Raw genomic sequence first — 23,465 nt, 5'->3', positions numbered from 1 at the left:
CTATGGAGTTTCAATTACACAGCCTCACTGAGAATTATTTATTTTTTTTAATCCTGACTTTTTCATAATGTTAATCCACTAGTAGATACTTGTCCTTTATCTAAGACACCAAGGCATTCAGCAAATGCACATGAAAGAATGAGGCTTTGTTCCTTTGCCATCCGGACTCCTGTTTCATGTGCTTCAAATAAAGGAATTATTCCTTTCTAATGACTCAGAGTTTTCTTTGCCTTAACCCTTCTAGAGACAAATTACTAGCTGTACACTGATGACAAAATTTCTCTCCTGGACAGTAACTAATACAAAATTAACCTTTCTGCAGAAGCACCTTTAGAAAAGCACATCTGTTTTTAGCCTGGGAATTTCAAAGGTTCTTAATAAAACTTAATAAAAATAAAAAACTTAATAAAATTCAGTAGCAATGTGCTTGGCTATTGAAGGTGCCTTGCAATGTTCTATTCTTCTGGACTGTCAGAGCAGCTCAAGAAGTGCTGCAGAGCAAGAGCAGGGAGTCAGGGCTGTGCTTACAAGGTATCTCTGCAGTATAACTGAGAGGCATGGCCAGGTCTCCTAGTGATGTTTGTCTGTCCCTCCATCTCTGGGCCATTTGGAAACACAAAGCCCTTGGAGCCACATGCAGAGAATAATGCACCCTGACAGCATAGCCTGCGTCAGGGCACGCTGGCTGGCCTGGGCAGGGAGCAATGCTGATACATTTACGCTGCTTGCTGACCCACAGCTCCGAGTCAGGAAACCAGGGGATCTTGGCAAGATACTTCATTGTAAAAATTCAAAGATACCTGTTGATGAAAACAAAAGGAAACAAGAGGTTTTGTTTAGGTGACTTAAGGTACAGTCTTTCTTTGAGTCCAGACTCTTTTGTCATAACCATTTTCATGTATGGTTTTTTCTAACAAGGGGTTAGTTTCTGTCCAGTGTAAACATGTATAAACCAATTAATTACCGCCTGCTCTGGCCAGGAAACATTGTCAAGCACTTTGCTAGAAGGCTGGGTATTTAAGCACAGATAAAGCTGGTAGAGTTTGGATTCCAGAGTCAGTAGCATCTGAAAGAGTTTGTCATTGTCTGCAGAGGTCTGGGCATATACTTTTTGAACTGAATGCCAGCAATTTGCTCACTTCTCAAGTTGATAAAGAAAAATGGAAACACTTGAGAGCAAATCTTCCACCATCCACTGTTCAGTGCTTAAATTGCTCTGTCTTAAATTTCTTTGCACATTCTCTCCCCGATTTACTCAAACGTATCATTTCTTTCCATTTTCACTTCTTTCCAGGAGCAGATTTTTGCATTTTACCTCTTGGATTGCTTCAACAGCCAACCCTACAAGCTTAGCTACAGAGGACCTTGAGACCTGATGCAGATATTTTTCCAAATAACAGGGAGTTAAGCTCTTGAGTGGCTCACAAACTCAGTGTTGTTTCTATTGAACAAGAGAACAGAGCCTAGTAAGCAGGGTCCTCCCAAGGCTACACAAAAATGCCAGATGCATAACCAACTTGAAGGCTTTTCCTCTATGCACAGCCAGCAGGAGTGCCAAGGGGAACAGGAGAGATTAAAACTTAATCTCATACAGCAGACTGCAGCACTGCCTCCCCACCGCTTCTGCTGCAGCTTTGGGATTTAAGTTACATTTGGGAGGGGTCTGGCTGGTGAGCCAGCATACCCCAAACACATTCAGGCCTGCCCCTTAATCAGCTCCACCCAAGATGTGCAGGAGGTGTTACTGGCACCCTAGTACAGCAGCAATCTCTGTAGAAGACCAGTGAACCAGGAAATAAGAGACAACATTTGTGTCAGGATTCCTCTCTCCCAGCTCAAAGATCACTGCACTGGCCATGTTCACCATTTAAACTAATCCCTGCTTCATTGTGCAGATGCAGATCTTCAAAGGGATCTTCTCTCCAAAACCATCCCCAAGAATTTAAAGCAATTCAATTTCACAGTATCTTTTTGAGGAAAGTACTGCTGAGTGTGGAGGTTTGGGGGTTTTTAAGTAAAAGACACTGAGGTATGATGAAATTAGGAGTCTCAGAAAGCCAGAGCAGAATTAGAAACAGATCAATCCCAAATTTCCAGTGTGTGCCATCACATATTTCTTCGTGATGCAGTTCAGGCGATCCAACAGGCAAGCCTTGGATGCTATTCTAAATTGCCGAATGTAGATGAAGTTTGTTACCCTAGTTATCTAGTCCTATTTCTGAGTCTCTGAACTCTCAGTCTCAATCAACTGGTATCCAGTCCACTGGTATCTGTATAGGTCCACGAGGCTGGCAAAAATGTATAGCTGTAGGATTTTCTTATTTTTTAAAAAGGGCAAAAAGGTATATGTGATCAATTCAGTCAAAGATCAGCAAAACTCTTTGGATATTTCTCTCCTACTTCTACAGAGTGGGTACAGTATATTTCAATGCAGTTTTGAAATAAAATTTAGTGCTTTGTCTATGCTTTTGCTTATTCTTTGTTTAAGAATTCATATGTATTTTGTCTAAATAACTGCAAATCAGTGAATTCTATTCAAAATGAACTTTCACTATTGTTTGTTTAGGTGAGAAACATTTTGCTAAAAAGCCACAAGAATAAGTGTGATGGTCTGCTCAACAGTCTCTTTTACCTCTTGCTCTGCTGAGAAAAAGCATTGGGACACCACTGTCTGTTTCTTTTTTTGATCCTGCTTCAGTCAGGGATATCAAAAGATGCAGATGACAGACTGGATATATACACTTGGGGCAGTAACATCTGTTCAACAGTATCAATGAGAATAGTGCAATTAAGAGGAAGTTTGATTTCTAAAAAGTAGGCTGATTAAATCCAAAATATGCAGACATATAAACAGGTATTTAGTTACTACAATTATTCCATGTAAAGATAGGGTAATGGCTTTTTTTTTTTTTTAATTTCTTTCAAAGAGGCAAATACATAGAATTCAAAGCTACATTCTCCTTCATGGTGCACTTGTTACTACAAACAATACTTGTAAAGGGGTCTCTGTTGACAATGACAGGCCTGAATAAACACTCAGCTGGCACACAGGTTTCCATTAGCACAAGTTTACATGCCTTGTCATGCTTCTCCAGCCATCATTTGTCACCATGCTTTGCACAAGATCAGCAAACACTATTCTCTCACAAACTTTCCCCCATTACTTTCTTAGGAGAAGAGGAAGGAAAAAAAAGAAAAAGGATGAGGGGTTAGAAGGGCAGCATAATCACTTCTTCAGCAGAGCACTCAAGCTTTGCATTGAAGGGCAGCTTCAAGCCTCCTCTCCACACACTAAGAACAGTGCCCTGCTGCTCAGCAGTCTCTGGGGCAGCTCTCCTGGCATGAGGCTGTGCTCCTTGACAGCATAATGGAGCCAGAGCCACAGAGGGAAGCACAGCCAGGCTCGGGGATTGTTTCAGTAGTACTTAACTGGCCACAGCGTCTTGGTGCTACCAGCAGATCTGCAAGCCAAGCAATTGTCAGAAATCATCTGTTTTCAGCTTTCATTGACCTTAAAGATATATAGAAGCTTCTTTGCTCATGCTGGGCTACTGAGAGCTTGTACATACTCGTCACAGAGACACGGTGATTCAAAGGCTGGGCACTTCAGGTACACACAAACTGTGAGTACACACAAACAGAAAAACCCCCACAAAATATATAAGGATTTCGGCATAAAACCCACATTTAAAGAAAAGCAGTCCACTCAGGGGCATGTTCGTAAATATACTGCAGAGGCTGACCCTCACACAAAGTAAACCTTGAGCTCAGGCTGTGGGCTTGTGATCAACATCTGATGAGGAGTCAGAGGACACTTTGTCATTGCTCCCCCCAGCAGAAACACAACCCTCAGGTCAGTCTGGTTCCAGTTTAGAAGCAGTGACATTTGGTGAGTCAAAGTGACCTCAGCTTCATTGAAACTCCCTGACTGCTATTAAACAGCCAGCAGGGATTTAAGGGAATAGCAGGAACCAGATGGAAAAGCACCAGGTCTGGAGACTGTGAAGCTACAGACCCAAAGGTCATCAGTGCTCCATAGGGGGTGCCTGAGCCTCATGCATGTTAGTCCAGCCCTCAGGCTAAATAGTGGCTGCAGAGCTCTGTGGTAGCCTGGGGAGAAAATCCCCTTCCCTTCCCTTCCCTTCCCTTCCCTTCCCTTCCCTTCCCTTCCCTTCCCTTCCCTTCCCTTCCCTTCCCTTCCCTTCCCTTCCCATGCTGCCGTAGGCCCCAGCCCTCCCTGGCTGCATCTGCTGTGATGGGCGTTTAACCAGCCAAAGCACCTGGAAGTCAGGATGCGCATGTTTGTTTTTATGAGGCTGGGCAAGGGGTCAGGCAGCAAAACAGAGACGGAAAAGCAGATGACAAGCTGGTTTTGTGCCTCCCTGGCAGTGAGAGCTGCCACCTCCCTGCAAAGCCCAGGAGGCTGCACACCCCCGGGTCCCTACCCCTCTGAGCTACCCACAAGGCATCCACCAGGACCGGGGAAAGCGCAGAGCAGCAGTGGTCCCCCCAGCAGTATGGCTTTTTAGAAAGCACAGGAAAAGAAGACAGCTCAGTTTCTTTTGCTGCTTTCTTCATGGTTAGGCAAGTGGGGAAGATTCAGGCATGCTCCAGAGGAACATCATTCAAGTGATCCACACATGCTCCCCCTGCTAAACTTCTATTAAACAGGCAAGACTGGATGCCAGACACTGAAGGGATGGGTTCCACATTCGGCTGCCCCAAGCACTGGGGGAACAAGCCCAGGGCCTCCCAAAGCCTGCTGTCACACTGCCATCACGTGCCTCTGCCAGCTCCCAGTGTCCACTCAGGCCAGCACAGGGGTACCACAGATGGATTTGTCCATACAAACAGTCTACACTCTTTCCCCATGATGTCACCTGACTACGAGTGGCTGTTTAAACAGCATCAAAACCCCCACTTCCATACTTTAGGGACAGGTTCTTTCCTGCTGCCTTTTCTTCTCTACCACTAATAATCCTCTCTGCCAAAGCATACATCCAAACGTGTGGAAATGGTGAAACAGCTGGAGCTCTGCAGAGAGCTAGAGCTTGGCAGCCTAGCCCTCAAGGGCAAACTGACCCTGGCAAGGGGATGCTAGAAAATCCCAAGATAAGTCTGTGAAAGTAGCCTTCAAGTAGGATTTGGTGCCCAGCCTCTGTTCATCCTTAGATGTTACTGCCCCTTTGAGCAGGATGAGTATCGACACAGGGGGTGGCGGACCTTTGTCATGCAGCAGGAATGTTAACATCCTCCAGATTTAAGCAGCACCATCTGAAGAGCAGTTCATATTCTGAAATTAATTTTTCATGTGTGCATCATGAGGTCCTAATAAAAATGGTTGAAAACTGTCTTTGTTGTCGTCTGGTCCCTACAGGACTCACTTCTCCTTTGGCATTTCTCATTGTTGTCATCTGTAGACAACAAGAGTGTTGTTAAAGTTATGGTACCAGCCTTACAAAATGAATAGGATTTTTTTAAATAGGGGGGAAAAAAAAGAAATGAAACAAAACCAGAAAGAAGATGGGAAGGCAGGAGGGGGAAGTGGGGGAAGAGAAATGTGCCAGGAAGCAATATAAAAAAAGCAGGGACTTTTGATGTTTTCTTTTCCCGCCTCCTTCATTCTTGGCTGAATTATAGGGCGTAGCATAGTATTTTCAGAGCATCTTTTACAAACTTTATTTAGTTCAGTGATTCACATTTCCCGAGCAAGGTTAACCAATGGGAGGAGTGTTTCTCCCCTTGTCCCCAGCTGTTTCCCAAATTTCAGATAAATTGTATCACGTTGTTAAAAAGAATTGTCAGAAAGGAACCTTTCCTGGTCTCCTCCAATGGCATTGTTTTCCCTAACAAAGTGCAGGATGGTTCATTACTTACTCATTTTAAAGAGTAATTTAAAAATGCTTTAGACAACCTTGAGCCTCAGACTTTGATAAGACATAGGCACGTGGTTAAGATTGAGAACTTCATGGTCACTGCCCACCTGAGCTTGTCATTTTTTCCCAAACACATACACCTAGTCTGAAAAAGCAAAAGGTTACATATGTAAGTCAGCTGACTTTCTTTCCTGGACAGAGTTGAGCACTCCCTGGGAAAACCTGGAGCTGAAATCAGATGCACAGAGAAGGCATCAGAGCTTATCTGGGCCTACACTGACAGCACCTGAACCTCCAGGCTCCAGCAATTCCCCTGAGCAGCATAGGCTGCAAGCTGATGCTGTGCTTGCCTCTCCATGATCACCAAGACCATAAAAGTGCCAGAGTGATGACCCCTCATCAGCTGGCGGAATTTATTTCTTCTATTTCCTATGCAATACCCTCTTGCTGTATAGCACTTGCAGCTTGACTTCCAGCCCGTGACCCCTGCAGCTGGGACAGTATCTCCAAGAATTCATGCAAAGGCTGTATGAGGGGCTTGCAGGAACTTACTTCATCAGTTCAGTCCAATCTGTCCGTGGCTTCTCATCCTCTCTGGATATGCAGTAGAGGGAACAGTAGCAGCCATGTCAGGGCTCCAGGAGAGTGAACACAGGTGCAGTGGCTGGGGGTGCCAGATACTCTGTTAAAGCAACAAGAAGTTAAGTGCATAAGGCATGACAGGCAAAGCTGCCCTGTCAATAAGAGAAAAGGTTTGAAAAACCCCATGTCCATCAAGTAATATCTGAATTAAAAAAAAATGTCAGCATAGGAAAATTTTACTCTTTCCTGCTTTCTTTTCTCTGACTCAAAGAGAAGCTTCTACTGTCTTCACAAGAAACAACTGGAAGGTCAGATTTCTTTGAAAGGAACAGAGAGGAGAGCCTCTGGTTTCTTTCCAAAAAGCAATTTATTTTAGCTTCACAAAAGATCAGGAAGCATAAATTGCAATGGATACTCTTCCTGTGTAGCCAAACATATTTCCAAGAACCATGACATTATAGGGAAACAAACAAGTAAATATAAGGAGGCCAAAGAAAACCCCAACCTGCAAACATTTCTGACTGTAGAATGGTATCATGCTCACATTTAACTGTGGGGGCTGGAGGGGGGGTCAGAAGTGGCAGCTGTGACTTAGATAACATAGAGGCTCAATTTTGAAGGATGGTTACACATCACAAGAAAATCCCAGCACTGAATGAAACTCCACCAGCTTGGGTTAGTCTTGGTTTTCTATAGCAATTCCTTATGCAACAACAGAAGTTGTTTATCAGCCAGAAAACTCTTAACTCTGCTGGCAAATGTTGAATGCACACAGTAATATATGCAGTCTGTTATCTACAGTAAGTGAGGTTTGTTTAGGCCCTTCAGCCCAACCTCCATGCTCCTAACAGCAGCACATTTAGCTATTTGGATGCTTTTATTCCCACATGGCTCCCTTCTAGCTACATGTAGCTCCATTTCACCAAGTGATGGAGAAAAAAGTGACGGATTACCTGGGGAACACTGACTATCATACTTGGGGAACCAAGACTATCATATTTACTTTTTTGGGCTTAATCCACTAGGTATTTAGTGGATATATTCTCTAGGCAACAAAAATTAATGAGATACAAATCCTACAAGGGGAAAAAGCTACTGGGTAGATTTATATTATTGCCTATTGATATCCCTAGGTCTAAGGAAGACTAACAAGAACTGGAAACAGCATGGCTGTGTCTTCAGAGGGCCCTTTCTATTCACTTGTGCTTAATACTGAGCTGGACTTTCACTTGAGTCAGCACAGGTCTTAGGAGCCCTGCCTGGCCATTTCTGGAGGATGTCTACTGCCTGCCTGGAAATGGTCTGTGGCCAAGGAGGCCAGAGCCCTCTGCTCCGAGCACCAGGAAACGGAAACAGACTTTCTGGTTTGTGCTCACAGAGCACCCAACACAGGGCATCACAGACTATCAGTTTCCCATCCTACTGCTGTACCAAAGCAATAACAACTGTCTTGCTGAGTTTCCAGGTAATAAAGACGAACTTTTCTCTAACTGCTATGGCCACAGACAGTTTATGTTAATCAAAGTGACACCAGCATAGAGTGCTGGGCTGCCAGACGAGAAAGCATTTTACCCTCAGCTGTTTCTGATATGTTTGTGTGCACAGTTCAGTTCACCATTAGGAAGGGCAAATAATGACCCATCTCTAATTTAAGGCAGGGTCCCTTAAGTAATAAATTGAAAGTCAGTGTTTAAACAGAGAGACACAGCTATGAATTCAGCATGACACTCTCCAGAAAAAGGGTCATTAGGCAGCGGAGGCCAGACAAACTTCATCTGCCCCCTAGGAGTTTTCTGTTGTACTTGAATGACCACCAAAGATACCATTCATCTTTACTAACCCCCATTCCTAACTATACAAGGGTCTGAAGCAGTCAAGCCAGTTACTGGATGTAGGTGTGTGATGGGTTCTGTGTGCCTTTTTTCCTTTGCAAACCATCACATAAACGTGCAGGCTGGGGCTGCAGCAGGCCACCAAGCAACCTGCCATGCAACAAAGGATGCATTTTGCACAGCAAGGCCCAGTGAAGGGAAAAGACTGTGGCTCTGCGGCAGTCTAAGGGATGGGAAGGGACCTGAAGCACAGCAGTGGAGCCCTTCCAGTGCTGATGCACAAAATGAGCATGGCCCTTGGCATTACAGACCACCAGCAGCTCTTCCACCATCTGGGAATGAGTGATGTGAAACACTGCTGAAGGATTCATAAAACCATCTCCCTGCCTCTCCCCTCCGTAACATTGGGGCATAGTGGTAAAGAATTGAATAGGATTTCATCAGGTAAGATGATGCAGCCATGTGGCTGTTCCTACTGATTTGAAGATAAACTATCAGTATCAAAGAGCTGCTAGGTGCTTGGATACATGTATAAACTTTCAGTTTAAAAAGACTATTTACTGTTTTCTCCACCCCTTTAGGCTTTCTGTCAACACTGATAACTCCCATCTAGGATATGAAAGCATTAAAAGTGCTTCCACTTAACAGTAATAAAATTATTTTTTAAAAACTTGTATAACCCAAACATCTCCTTCATTATGCTCTTCCAGCAAAAGCCAGTAATGCTTCCTGATAGACAAGAAAGGACCGTTGTACCCTATGCAAAAAGGCATTTGAAAGATAGACTTACTTCCCATAAAGAGCATTCAAAAGCAGACAATGGTTGCATAAAAAAAAAAAACAGAGAAAAAAAACCTTAATAATATATATTCTCCTAGGATTGTGGTTCTGTTTCAAAAATGCAGAAGAGGGTGGGAATTCACTGAGTGTCAGCATAATACAGTCACAGTGATGGCCTAAGTGCCTGGTATATAACCAAAAGTCTTATTTTAGGATGTGTCCAGATGCTTTTTGGTGTCCTGACATGTAGTTCTTAGAGCTTTCCCCTTTTCTTCTCTGTACTTAGAGTAGGAACCTACAGAGTCAGCTGCCTGGCTGAATGAAAAATAAGTCTTCATTCCAGAGCACACAGTTGTATGCAAATATTTCCTATTAAAATCCCAGTCTCAAATTTAACCTCTCAGCAGTCCTGCGGGCCAATATGTTCAGTCTGCCCTAAACTGTAAAACCTAATGAGAAAATGCTCCCTCAAGCTGTGTCTGACCCTGAAGTAGAAGAGCTCGGTTAACCGCACGAACCTTGAACATGTAAGTGAAGAATCCTCCCTGCCATATGCCATTGCTTCTGACAAACCTCATCCTCAAGCAGTGTCAAACATATGCAGCCCTGTGGGTGAGTGCTGCACGGGCAGGTGGCCTGGTTGGTATTTCACTTTAATTTTAATTTTCTTTAATTTTATCAGTTTGGTTTTTTAACTCTTTAGGTACTTTTAGAGCAATAAATGTAGAGGTGGAGTGATTGTACAGGTTATGTGATAGGACAATTGCACCTACAGCTGTTTCTTTTTTTTTTTTTTTTGACCTGCCTCACTTCAGTGCAACTACAAAGAAGTTCATGCACAGAAACAGCTCAGCAAGGGACAAACTTTGTCACTTGATGCCCTGATTCAGTGAGGAATTGAAGGACATACTTAGTTGCCAGCTTGTTTTGGCTATACACCTGCAGGAAGAAAGGCACAAGCTGAAGTGGCTTCCATAACTCAGTCACACAGCAGTGTAAAAAACATTATGGGAACTCAAATTCAAAAAGTAAAAATTAAGGTTTTGATTTTAAAAGCCTAACCAGTGATGTGTTTGATGAGAAAATGAGAGCTGCCATGCCTAAATGAGCACATCTGGTCAACTTTATTTTTAACAGGACAAAGACTCTTTTCTCTGAGGCCAAGATACTAGGTCTTTAATCTTTTTCCATATTTCTCATGCTTATCACATACGGGCTTATCGTAAAGATGTCTTTATCACTTCTTCCTTTTGATTAAAGGCTATGAGTAATGCTAGCCAATGTCAATAACAATGCCCTAAAAATAAAATAATCATCAAACCAGAACCCTGCAGGGAACAGTGTTAGTCTCACTAGTCCCTCATGAATAGATCATACAGTGCACTCAGAGGAAAAAAAAGAAAACCACCACATGTGAAGAGCAAGTCTCCAACTATATTATGTTTGGAGAATATCATTCATCTTACAGATAGTGAAATCCTGGGTGATCCTTATTTTACATGAATCACATGGTTAAATGGCTCAGGTATTAGGCAGGCAGGTTGGGGGAGGAGAGAGGGGGAAGAAGAAAAAGTTGGCTCAAAACTTCATTCTAAACAGAAACCAAACATTAGTCACTTTGAAGTACCATAAATTTTTTAAAGATTTGAGTCAAAAGAAACAGTGAAAGTAATTAGTCTTACCACACATTCAGTGATCATCAAACTAAAAATCAGTCCCACACATATGCATATAAACATATAAACCAAAATACACATTGGTCAAAAATATAGCCAAGATGTATCATCCACATGAAAGGTGAGACTACAACTAAACAAAAAAAAAACCTCCCATAAAAGACATTGATTGCCAACCAAGTTACTACAGACAGTTGGTATGTATATGGGACACAATAAGGACATTTAGTCATCCTAAAGAAAACAACAATTGTGGGAAATAATTTTAACAGCACTTAGAAGGATTACAAAATCCCAGTTCCTTGTCGTTCTACAGAAGACTAGTGTTTTCCCAGAAATTATAGCAGATTTCAAGGAAAAACAGTTAATGGCAAAAGAACCAAAGACATATGAAAGTTTTCTGATTTAAAGTTACATTGCTCATTATAAAGTATGTGGTTTTAATTACCTTCTTCCTAAGACCATTAAAAGTACATGTTGAAAGCACTTTTCCACACATATCAGAAAGAGCTTCTGCACTCAAAAATCTTGTAAAATTGTGATCAACAGCAGCAAAATTATTTGCAAATTGGCTTAACTTCCATTAAGAGAATGAAATTTAGGAAACAGTCCGAGGATTCTGTCCTTCACTGCCATGATCACCTGCTGAAGAAAAGCCAGACTATAATGATACTTCTAATACAAACATCCCCAGTTTGTGTGGACCTTCACACCAAAACCCTGTGTCAGCTACCGCAAGGTGAGACTCTGCATTATTCATTTTGCATGAGAATTTTCCTTCTAACTTAAACTAACATCTCAGTTTCATACCATAATAATGCTCTTCAAGCAGGTAACAACCCATAAAAGGATTTTTTTCAGTATACTGGTTTGTTAGTGTTTTGTGCACATCGTAACTAGCAATTAATTTGTGCATGTACATGTTTATGTCCTGGAATTCACAGATTGTGATGTTCTTCTACAGAGATTTTAGAAAACAAAAGACAGAAAGCATACATGAAGTTAACCAAATGCTAGGAATTATTCTGGTTTTGAACATGTTTGAGCAAGATAGAATGAGGCATTTGACCTGCTTTTGATCATTCACTTTCACAAAATATTTCAGCCAGGCATCTGAGCTGCATGCGCTGTCAATTTTTTTGAGCAATGACAAATCAAAACATGTGCAGAGCTGAAGCACAATCAGTTATTTGGAGGTTAGCAAAATGTCCTGAACTGGAATTCCTTCAACAGATCTGGATTTAAGCCTTCGGTACATGTGTTTGCTTTGGGTGTATTTGGAGTTCATTAATGAGTAAAATTGCTGGAAGATCTGCAAGTCTGCTCGGCACCTGCTATTTTTATTTTTTTTGGAATCCAATAATGACATCGGGATCTGTACATCTAGTCATGTTAATTGAACAGAATCACTGGAAAAACAAAGATAATAGTAAAAAAATAAATAAATAAACCCCTGATTGTTCCTGAATATGAGCCGTGCAGATACATGATTTGCCTTTTCTTTGGTGGAGTTGTGGTGTTTCAGTTCTGAATCAACAGCATGGTACCTTGCAGCAAAACAAATGCTATTTTCTGTTTTGAGATCTCTTATAACTGGGGGGTGTGGTCTAAATCCAGATTTTTAAAGGCAAATGCTTATTTTCAGTGCCCCCTTACCTGACTGAGCAGCTCATTTATCCTCCAAAAGTCCTGGTGTCCCAGACCAGTTCCCACACTCTGGCAGGTTTCCAGAGCTTTACATTGTACTCTCTAAGCCGTGCCTCCTCCTCAAAAATCTCAGCTATAAATTGAGGCAAGAAGGCAGCACTTAAGGAAAACGAACAGCATAGGATGGAAAATCTGATATTCTTACAATTAAAGGCCTATATGCTGCATCCCAGAAAGGAAAAAGGTGCTTTTAAAAAATGCTATTGGAACCTCTGTCAAAAAAATTAATAATCCTTGTGAGTGACTGACAATGAGCTACAAAGCAGAGTCCTTTTTTCACCTCTTGATTTATTCCTTAAAACACTTTCTGCCCAACACACATGAAACGGAACAAATAAAGTTTATATTCTTCTTGCAAATATCCATAAGACTAGGCATTGGTACCTGCCTAAAGGTTTATTATAAATGTATAGATTTCTATTTCCCAGTTAGTGCTTTCACAGTTAGATTTCACATGGGCAGCACAAATGAGAGTAACCAGAAAATTTCTACATCCAGAGCACACAATGTGGCTTCTGCTTTACATCCAGCACAGACCATCCACAGAGACCCAGAGATCCACAGAGAAGGTTAGCTCAGGGAGTACCCTTGTGCTTTTACAACCTTTCTGCCATGAAAGATGGGGAATTTCTCCCTTAATGAAGAAGAGTTGTTTGATTTATAGCCTGTGAAAATATATTCATGTTAAAGAAGATGTATTTGCAGCTCCAGACAGAAAGGAACTGTTTGGAACAAGGGGTCAGCTTGTTTCAAGGGAGATACATGAAGATCTCACACATCAGAGCCACCCCTATGTCTTGAAGACGTGTCTCTTAAGTGGCTGACAGACTCCCTAGAGTGGTCCCATATTCAACTGGCCAGGAGATTTCACCCTTTCTTCTCATCTAGGGATTTAGCATCAGGAGGTGGACCTTCATTACGTATAACTGAAGGATTGCTGTTCTCTAGGTAGCTCAGGATGCTTACTAGAAACAAGAAGATGCATTATGCTTTCAGCAGCTGCATCTTTGCCTCCCCTGTCAACGTGGCTGTTTGGGAGTCTGTCACTTGGGTGCTCCATGTCCCAGCTGGGCTCCTTGCTGGGAATGGGCAGAGCCTGCTGCAGAGCCCAATTTTCTGGCATGAGGAAGAGAACATCTGAAGGGAACCTAGCGAGTGATCCTTGTGAATGAATGAAATTAAGAGGGAGGCAGGCAGCTACCAGCACCCAGAGGCAGATCCTTAGGACTTGGATATTCCACACTGATAGGGGAAAGGCTCTTGGCAGTGAGAACCTCCCTACCATAAGAAACCAAAAAGTAACCCAAACCCATCACATAAATACCACCTCTGTGTGCATGAATCTTGGCTAACCCTCTGTGATCTGCTGCAGTAACCCTGCATGGGTTGTTTACCCTTTCTGTGCCCCAGTTCACCCTTCTGCTAAACCAGGGCAAAATTCCTGGCTTACCAATTGCCACAGGAAAGCAGGATCCTAGGAAAATATCAAGATAGACTTAACTAGGCTTATAAATTATTTTTGATATTCCCAGATGAAAGTTCCCTGCAAGTATAAAGTTTTATTATTATTTCAGCTGCTCCCTTCCATAGTGTAATTGCCAAAAAAAAGACTTTAGAAAAGCCTCAGATTAAGCATAATACTTTTCTTGTTAAGGACTAGCAAAACATTATGCTTGTAACATATGGGGCACAAGTGCTTGATTTCTGTTTAGGGCACCAGCTTTTAAGAACCAAAGAAAGTTTCACTCCGTGTCTCACTCAAACCTGACGTAACTTTCTCTTGGAAAATATGTGTTGGGGACAGTCCGGCTGTGCTTCTTTGCAACTTGCACAATTTCAAATATAATTTATATAGGGACTAACCCAAGGTCAATTATTATTACCATCTTGAAGAAGTGATTGTAAACTGGGAACAGCTTTTGCTTTAATCATTTCGTCTTCTCTACAAAGCAAAATAGAAATAGTTTGTAGTGAAAAATGTGTCTTCCAGTATAAGCATTCAATGTCAAAAGAAATTGTAAGTTTAAAAATGATAGCTTTCAGCTGTTGCTCAGTAAGCAGTCAGTGTTTCTTCTCTTCTGGAAAGCTGATACTCCCTCTTCAGGGGAATTTAAATGGACAAAATAAAAGTGGGAGAGTACAAGGGACTTAATGAGACTGCAGCCTGTGTCATGATTCTCTCTGTAGGAGATGTTTAACATTCTGTTCACTACCCACAACTGCCACATGTGGGTTATGCCTGAAGTGGCCATAGTTAATCTCTGCTGGAACACACTATGGGGAAGTTTGGTGAAAAGCCTTGATTATATGTGTACAGAATGGACTTTTTCCAACACCATAGCTCAAATGCAATGTAAACCAAGAAGGGTCAACCAATCTTTAACAGAAGCAGGAAGAGAAAGTTCAGGCCAAGTTTTGCCATTCTGCCTGGAGAATATCCATGAGCCACAGTTAGAAACAAAAGATTTCTGCAAGAATTTACTAGTAATTTTCAAAACCACATCAAATAGAAAATCCAGAACTACAGAAAAACCAGGGTCAATCCTCAAATTCAATATGCCCATAACTGCATGGATTAAAGAAACTAAGTCTATAGATAGTGTAGCAAATTTTCCTACGCATATCCTCAACACATAATGTGCAAGCACCTGAAAGGAACCAAGAAAGGGAAAGTTGCCATGCCATTTTCTGTTTTGGTCAGGAGAATGGAATTCCCAACACAAAGGCCTTCCTCTGCTTTGAAATGGAGGACATGTTTAGTGCAATGACCCTTCAGTACCTCCTCTGCTTGGCAACGCTATTGCTTTCCCACAGTTTGATAAAGCCATTTAAGGGCCTAATTCTAATCCGAGTCACACTCAATTCACACTTTTCCCTCCCTCAGCCCACAAGGCTGGAAAGAAGATATGCAGTGTACCCAGCTGGGACTGAGAACACCTCGTCATTTGGATACCAGGACCCATGCAGGGATTAGTCAGAATTTGGACTCTAGACTGAAAACTATGCAAAATTCCTCCAGTCCCTGCTGCTGCCACCACAACTTGGGTCACAATGACACCTATTTGAAAGTCTTGCTGCAAGAAGCTGCTCCAGTTAGGCAGCTTTGTTTGTGATGCAACAGCTCATCAGCAAGCAGACTGCTCAAAAATACCATGCACACATTTTGCATACTGAAAACACCCACTGTCTGAAGCTTCTAAATGGGTCAAAAGCTCAGAAACTGACTTCTGAAAACTAGCTGTCTTCTACACAGGAAGTTTCTCAGCTGTGACTGCAGATGTCATAATTTAGGAATCACACTCCCCAGTTCATCCCCATGGAGACTCTCCCAAATCAGACATTGTTCCCTTGCTCCCTTTTCCCTTCCTCCTTCCTGCTGCAGCAGGATGGAGTTGGGAATTGGAGGCACAAAAGGTAAAGATCACATTTTAAATGACAGCCATCATATTTTATTTCAAATACAAGCAGCTATGTTAAGAAGAGAACAGTCTGGACAACTTTCCATCCTAAATGTTTGGGGGTTTTTCATAGTCTGGATCAGCCCAAAGGCATTATCTGAGCTAAATGGTTTTGAGTCTCATTATTGAAGGCATTAAGCAAGGTAACCAATTTCCAGTCAAGAAGTTAAGATATGTCTCACTAATATCCCAATTTGTACATAAATTTCACTGCACTGAGTGTCCAGATTAAAAAAAAAAAACCAAAATGGGACTCGGACCCCACTGTTTCAGAGTGCTTTAAGTTAACCACAGACAAACACAGCAGGCTGCAGACTTCTTTGGGAAAGGTCAGGAAGTATGGCATTTTTGTAAAAGGCAGTGCTGAAAGAAAGAGCAGCAGTAGGATGAGAGAAATGGATGGTATCCTGTCACTAATGCCTGAACAAAGTAGATTGATACACTGGCATGCTGAGGAGATCTGATGCTTACAGCATGCCTGCCTAGAAGAAGCCATGAAATGTAGGGAGAGGAAATTTTAGATGAAGCAGAGAAATGGGAGGATTCAAAGCAAAGTGGTAAGAAAGATAATTTTGACTGTGCTCCAAGTAGTAACTGGGTGTCCCACTAATGTTAGTCATATGTTATCCAGAAGAGGAATTAAGAACTATTTACTCAAGAATAAATGGATCGTGGCAGTCATCCTGAGGACCATGATCCTACTGCCTGAAGGCCAGGGCACAGTGCTGAGCAGGTGTACAGCTGCAGTCCATAAGTTTGTTTCAGTGAGCTTCAGCTCAGTAATCAGAGAATCAGAGGATGTCTGCACACCTCTGTGTAATGTGACTGTTGATATTTTACTCCTCCTGTGCCTTTCCCAATAAGGGGCAGAACCGGTCATCTGCTCTTCCTCACAAGTAGCACAAGCCTGAAAGACAAATCTGAAAAGCAGAGAAATTGGTGCTTCATCAGCACTTCTAGCAGCTTCCTAATCCCAAACTTGCTTCTTGTCCCTGTTCCAAGTGCTGACATTTTCCAGCATTGCCTCTGTACTGAGCTGTCATCTGTTGAGCTCCTAAATTGCTGCAACCAGGCAGCCGCTTGACCAAACTACAGAAAATATGAACAATGGCAATGGTCCTGTGAACTGCTGTGGAGCTGAGCTGATGCAAGGTTGGCTCTTGTGGCAGTTATAGCCAGTTTTGCTTTGGCTGCAAATCTATGGCAGCAACATTAACAAGAGAAAGTCTGATGGTAAAGTTCTCAAGGACCCAAATTATTTTACAGCTACCTTTTCTTAGAGCTTAGGTCTCCACATTGATTTTGGTGGCACAAGCTTGTGAATATCTGCATTACTTTGAAATAGGCCATTTCTTGCTTTCAAAATTGGGGTGTGCTGAGGAACATTGCTGCCATGTCAGCATCCATTCAACAAATTAAACTTTGTGCCAGAAAATGATACACTTACCCAAGAAAAACATGAGAGGAAACAGGAGCAGTATAAAATTGGTCAACCTTATGTGAGTTTTAAAATCTTCATTTCTGCAGATGGTATTTTGGACTGAGCTGCCTCTCCCAGTTTTGTGGAATCATATTCTCAGAGACAAACTGATCTGTTTACACTCATGTGACTCAGCTGGAAGCAGATAATAAACTAAACTAAAACCAAAAAGGTATGAAATATTCAAATGGCACTAAGTGGGCTCTGGCTTGAAGGATCTTAGCACAGCTGTGGCAAAAGTGTACTTTTGTCATGGGTTAGCAAAGCATAGTCCTGGAAGTGATGTTCTTGCAAAGGGGTGCTTACAGCTTCCTCTGTGACCTGATAGAACCTATCAGCTGGCCAGTTTGAATATGGACAATTCTTTAAGCCACTTGAAGTTGTGACCGCCTCTGTGATTCACACTTAAGAATAGGAAACTCCGAGGCAGAGCCTCTCTGTCTCGTTTCCAGTGCTGGGACAGGTGGCTGCGGGCCCCGTGCGGGGGCCAGCGGGCCTGGCCCAGGCCCTGCTCAGGCCAGGCCGGGCCAGGCCACGGCCATCCTGGAGCTGATGGACCCTGTTCCACTTGCAGAACCCCTCCCCCCCCCAGCCCTGCTGTGGGCAGCCGGAGCGGCTCGGCTCCCCCTGCGGCCAAGATTCAGCTGAAGCTGCACCGCTGTCCGGCAAAGATCATGTGACCAACAGCGATAAGTGACATTCCAGCTGCAAGACCTGGGTGAGATTAACCCTTTTAGTGCTGTGATGAGCTGAAAACCTGAGGGAGAAGAAAGAGGAGATGCTTAAAGCTGAAATTCTGTTGTGAAGCTATGATATATCAGAGTATCCCGTTGTAATTTCATAAAGGCATGGGGGGTGGAGTGTTCAACTTGTACTTGAGAGCAAAAGCACCTGTGCTGAGATAGGCAGATGCTGAAGCAGCTGTAATTTCATGAGAAGTTTGAACAGGGAGAGATGGAAGCGATGAGGACTTTTGCTCCAAATGGGAAAGGAGAAAACCTCAGTTCCTAGAGATGCTCCCAGAGATAGTCCTAACAATGAAGATGAGGAATACCCTTTGCTCCCAGGGAAGGAGGAGGGCCTCTGTTCTTAGAGATGAAATGCTCCCAGAGATGGGTAAAGAGAACTTCTGTTTCTGAACGGCTCAACCTTAAAATTGTACCCCAAAAAACTTCAAGAGTGGACCCTCGAAAGCAGTTGTGGGAAAAGCTGCAAGTCGGGGAAGGGACTCACATGTGAGCAGAGAGACTCCTTTTCCTAAATGGACTGAACAAAGTTATTATGGAAGTGGTAAACAGACTGAACATCTCAAGGGCTGTCTTTTTACATTGTCACTGGGAGAAGGGAGAAAGGTGGGGGGAGGAGAAGAGTTCTGAAGGTGTGGTATGATTTTTTCCTCTTTTAGGTCTGTTAATAAACTTCTTTATATTCTTTCAAGTTTAGTGCCTGCTTTGCATTTCTCCTAATTCTTATCTCACAGAAGGTAAACAGTAATGAGTATTTTGGTTACAAACCACTACAACTTTACATCCCAAGATCCTTTGACATGCCCTTATACTGGGCATATAGGTTTGGAAATCCTTTACTTAGATGATGTCACAACCGAGTACATTACCAGCAGCAGCAGCCACCCAGCCCTTCCCAGTCCCTTATCTCTGTCCTGCTGTGGAGTCCACTCTAACATCCTATTCCTGGACACACCACTCAGCTCTTTTTCAACATCCCAAGCCAAAAGAGCACTGGAGAGCAATGGTTGCTCATCTACATGTGGGTCATGGCCAGCTTTTGCACAAGGTGAGGCCCCCACACATCCACCCCAATTCTTAACCCGGGGCAGCAAAGATTTTGGGGGCTGCCCCTTGGCAGGATGTGGTTCCCCATGCACCAATTTTTGTGCACGTAGACCTCAGCATGAAGCCAATATAGAATTCTTAAAATAAGGCCTAAACTTGAAGAAAAAAAAATAAATTAAGTTCTGGCATGTAATTCTTCATAACTTTCTAGTGAAGCCAGTAAAAAGCCAAATCTTCCAGTGTTTAAATCCTAGTATAGAAACTACTATACTACTGATAGTCAGCATTAAGTTACAGTGCATTTAAAAGCCTCAGAGGCATGATCTAGGCATATACTGCAACAGAGCTTATCTAGCAAGTTCCAGCCTTGATAAGCTAATAATATGCTGAAAAAGCTAGTCATGTCCTGCCAAGAGCATGCTTTTAATTGGCTCCTCTAAGACACAGAACCACAGTAGAAAAATACTTTAAAAGGAAACAAGCTATCACCACCATATGAAGATGTGCCATCCCAAGAGATAACCACCTTGAGTGTGAGCCTTCTTAAAAGGCCAGATGGAGCAGGATAGAACACGTAAACCGAATCTCTCTCCTAGAGTTTACGCCCATAAATCTGCAGATGAAATACTGGGAAAAGGAAATGAGCTAGACCTCACTATTTAAACTCATGACTAGGAGTTTAAATGGTCAAGTTATATACCTATTTTTATAGATGTCTATCTTTATATGCATGAACTGTTCTTTCTTCAGCTAAATTTTCCCACATGTGAAGTGTTTTGGATCAACAGTTACTGCAATAACCATGTTTTCTTTGAAATACCCTGAGCAAACTTCATATGGGGGCTTTTCTCTGTAGATATTGCATTTCTAAGGGTATCAAGTTTTTTATAGATTTTGTCATTTAAAAAAATGGTGACAACTACTCAAAACACAAGTTACCAACAAAAATTTTATATTAAGCTTGCTGAAACTCGTGTGGTTGAATTGCTGATGAAAACAGCAAAAATATATCACTGTATCTTTTACTTTGAGGAACCTTAAATGGGGATGAGGAGGGGCAGAAGAAATCCCACCTTGTATGGACTACCAGATCACTGCCTGCTACTGTGATGCTGCTTATTTTCATGGGATACTTGTAACTCCCAGTGACAGGCTTGGCTTGTGTGCACAGCATCCACAAAGCTTCCAGTCCTGGGATTATGTGCGTATTTATATATGTCCCTACTATCCAAAGTTCTAAGGAAAAGATGTCCCAAGAAGAAGTTCTGTCAGGAGAACCCTTAAGCACAGGAAAGCAGGATAATTTAAGGTGCCTTTAATAGAAGATGGGCCTGATCTTACAAAGCCAATCAGGATCTGTATGGACAATTCTGTGGCCAGCACATGGGATAAACCAGGTTTATCTGCACCTTGTGCTGGCACCCCAAGCTAGATCCAGGCTGAGGAAGAATGTGCAAGCTCCACACAGAGACTTTGGACTGGAAGTAATAGTACCTTGCAAACATAGGTAGGGGCCACTAGCTCAGGAACAGGGATGTTTTATGCTTTTTTTGGCAAGGACTTTTAAAGGCTTCTGATCAATTCACTTGTCCAGTTCCCCAGTGGCCTCCTAAACATCAGTGTAGCCCAACCAAGGTGGAGAGGAAGGGGATGAGGGGGGTGTGTGGATGTAAATAGTGCTCTGTGGATGGGAAGAGAGCAGGAAGTTCTTAAAATGTTATTTTCATCAAAAGATAAATGTACAAGGACACATTACCTGGCACGGATTTACACAATCTAGAACAAGCGCTCACCTCCTCTGATATTGGTAATTTATTCCTATTCCTCCTACCTACCGTTCTTCCCACCTCTACAGCACATACGGTATTGCTATAAGTATCCTGACTTAGAGTGGGAGTCCACAGTATCATTTTTGATGTCTGGAAACCACTTTCTGTCCTTTCATCCTCAAAGCAATTGTTCTCACCCCATTCTTAACATGATGTTCCTGCTTCTAATGTTCAGATGAAGATTATCTTGGATTGTAGCAGTGCAGGTGGCTGTAGCTACTCTTTTTCCTGAGGAGAACTTAAGACAACCACCTGTGGTGGTTAGCGACCCAAGTTTAGCATTTAATTTTGCAGTCATGCTGAGAACCCATGACTCCCTTGTTTTGCCTTTTGCATGTTTTCCCCTGATTGGTTAATACTTTGTCTCCCTGTGTTATGTAGGAAGTTATGTATATTCATTTTCCTTCTTTAATATGTACTAGTTCTAGAAAGTTCTTTGTTCCTCGACGCCCCATTGGATCCTTCCCTGAGTCCCTCCTATGTGTTGTTCCCATTGGTTCCCTTCCTGTCAACCCCACCTGCTTGTCTCTATCCCATTGGCTGAGATCCCTTTCCCCACCTATTCTGTACTCAGCATAAGATCCCTGAACCCTCCCACCAATTGGCCTCTTCGTCCCTGTCTTTTCATGGGAGTAAACCTGCGTGGAACACTTACGGAGAGTCCCCTCTCTTTACTTCTTTCCCTTCGCCTGTGTGCCTGCTAAACAGTGACAGATGGATACAGCCCCTTTTGGGTGAGGAGCTCTGCCCCGTTTTCACTGTGTGCTGGGCACTGAGTGCCGCCTTCCAGAGGGGTTTCAGCGTTGACCTCCAGGCTTCTTTGTGTCGGCACATGAGGGGTAAAACCCCCTTCTGCCAGCTCCCAGTGGCTGAAAACCCCTCCATTGGATCACGCAAAAAGCTTGTCATTTTATTGGCTTCTCCCCTTTCAGGTCTCTCCATTGCTCTATTGGGAAAACAAAAACTTCAAACTGTATCTCACTTCAAGGTCTTTGAAGGGGTTTAAGATGTTTTTGTACACAGCTAGAAAATAGTAATAAGAATTGGTATTAGTGACCCTTTACTGAATGGTACAAGAGACTGTCTGGAAAGTTGGGTGTTACAAGTCCTCAGTGTCACTTCCCCCTCACCCTACCAACAGTGTTTGCTAGGCACAGATATTTGTTACAGTGTGGATACTGCAACACATATCAAACAATGAGGCCCGTGGAAAAGAAATATATACGGACCGATTCTTGATAGATGTTTCAGAGATGTTTTATTTCTCCAGCCACATGGCTGGAGCTCTGCCGAGGAACTGAGGCAATCACGGGACCCGAGGGTCCTTGCCCGCACAGGGGAACACAAAACAACCAATGGGAACGAGGCTGAGCAGGGGCAGGGAAACCCCGTGCCTCCCCCCCAGGGCCCCTCTCCCAGGACCCCATGGCAGGGGAAGGGCCCCAACAGATATTCAGAAGTATTTTTTGATCTACATTAATATATTACTAACTGCTCACAATGCTACTCCACGGCCCAAGAATTTGAAATACAGCTGTCTGCAGCACTAAAGTAACTTTGGGCATAAAACACTACTATCATCGCATATCCATGTGTGAATGGTGCTAAAGTTTTGCAGTGATGGACCTTCCAAATCACTGTCTTGAGAACAATCATTGCTTCCTCTGGTGAGCTGTTGATGCACTGACTGTAAATAAAAGTATTTGCTGCCAAATACCAGCGCTTTAATAGCTAAATAAACAGTTTTCTGTGGCTTAGACTGTTTCATGATGGTCCACTGCAGATGGTACAAACTCCTCCAGGCTACAGTCACTGCAGATGGGAACCTCTGCAGAAAGAGGTAGAAGGTTACCTGATCCCAGCCTTGTATTGTAGGCACAGTACAGAAGTCTAGATTAATCTCCCACTGCAGACAAAGCTGTGAAAGCCCCAGCATATCTGCTGTGGTTCCTCCCATGCTTATTCTGTGCACAGCATCTTTGCAGACTGGCTACCTGGGCTTGACATGCTTTTTGTGTTTGTCCTTCTGTTTCCTGGAGCATATACTTAACTCTTATCTCCCTTGGATGCTTCAGGGACAACTCCTGGAACACTTCCCAAAGTTGGTGTGTCATTGCTAATATCAGGCATTTTCTTTTCATAGGTGTGGAGACAGCCACAGAGGATCCATAAGTCTGTGTCTGACTCCACTATTGTCTCTTTTGCACATGTAGCTTGTGCTGCCAAAAAACGATGGCAAGAGAACAATCTCACTCCAATACCAGCAAAAACACAGATAATTTCACAGTGACTGCCAGCCCTGATTGACCAGAAGTCCTAGTTCTGTCAGAAACAGTTTTAGACAAGAGAAATCCTCAATGCCTACATGGGAAGACTGCTACATTAAGTAATTAAATTGACCCATTTGCACCTATCCATTTCAGGAAAGCCCAGCTAATTAAGTGTTTCCCTC

The 23,465-nt window shown here is 42.8% G+C and overlaps 1 long non-coding RNA gene across 1 annotated transcript in view; it reads right to left on the bottom strand.

Annotated features, from left to right (window-relative positions):
* Positions 1-29: 29 nt before the first annotated feature.
* LOC121666260 overlaps positions 30-23,465 on the bottom strand; it is a 29,307-nt gene continuing 5,871 nt past the window's right edge. The window contains exons 2-3 of the long non-coding RNA XR_006016635.1: positions 6,429-6,558; positions 30-800 (exon numbers count right to left, since the gene is read on the bottom strand). This is a non-coding gene — a long non-coding RNA (uncharacterized LOC121666260). The remainder of the gene's footprint in view (positions 801-6,428; positions 6,559-23,465) is intronic.

This window comes from Corvus kubaryi, unplaced genomic scaffold, assembly GCF_017639235.1.
Source record: "Corvus kubaryi isolate FWS band 111438036 unplaced genomic scaffold, C.kubaryi_AGA036_p1.0 132, whole genome shotgun sequence".
NCBI lineage: Eukaryota > Metazoa > Chordata > Aves > Passeriformes > Corvidae > Corvus > Corvus kubaryi.
This window is presented reverse-complemented; position numbering and strand designations above follow the sequence as displayed.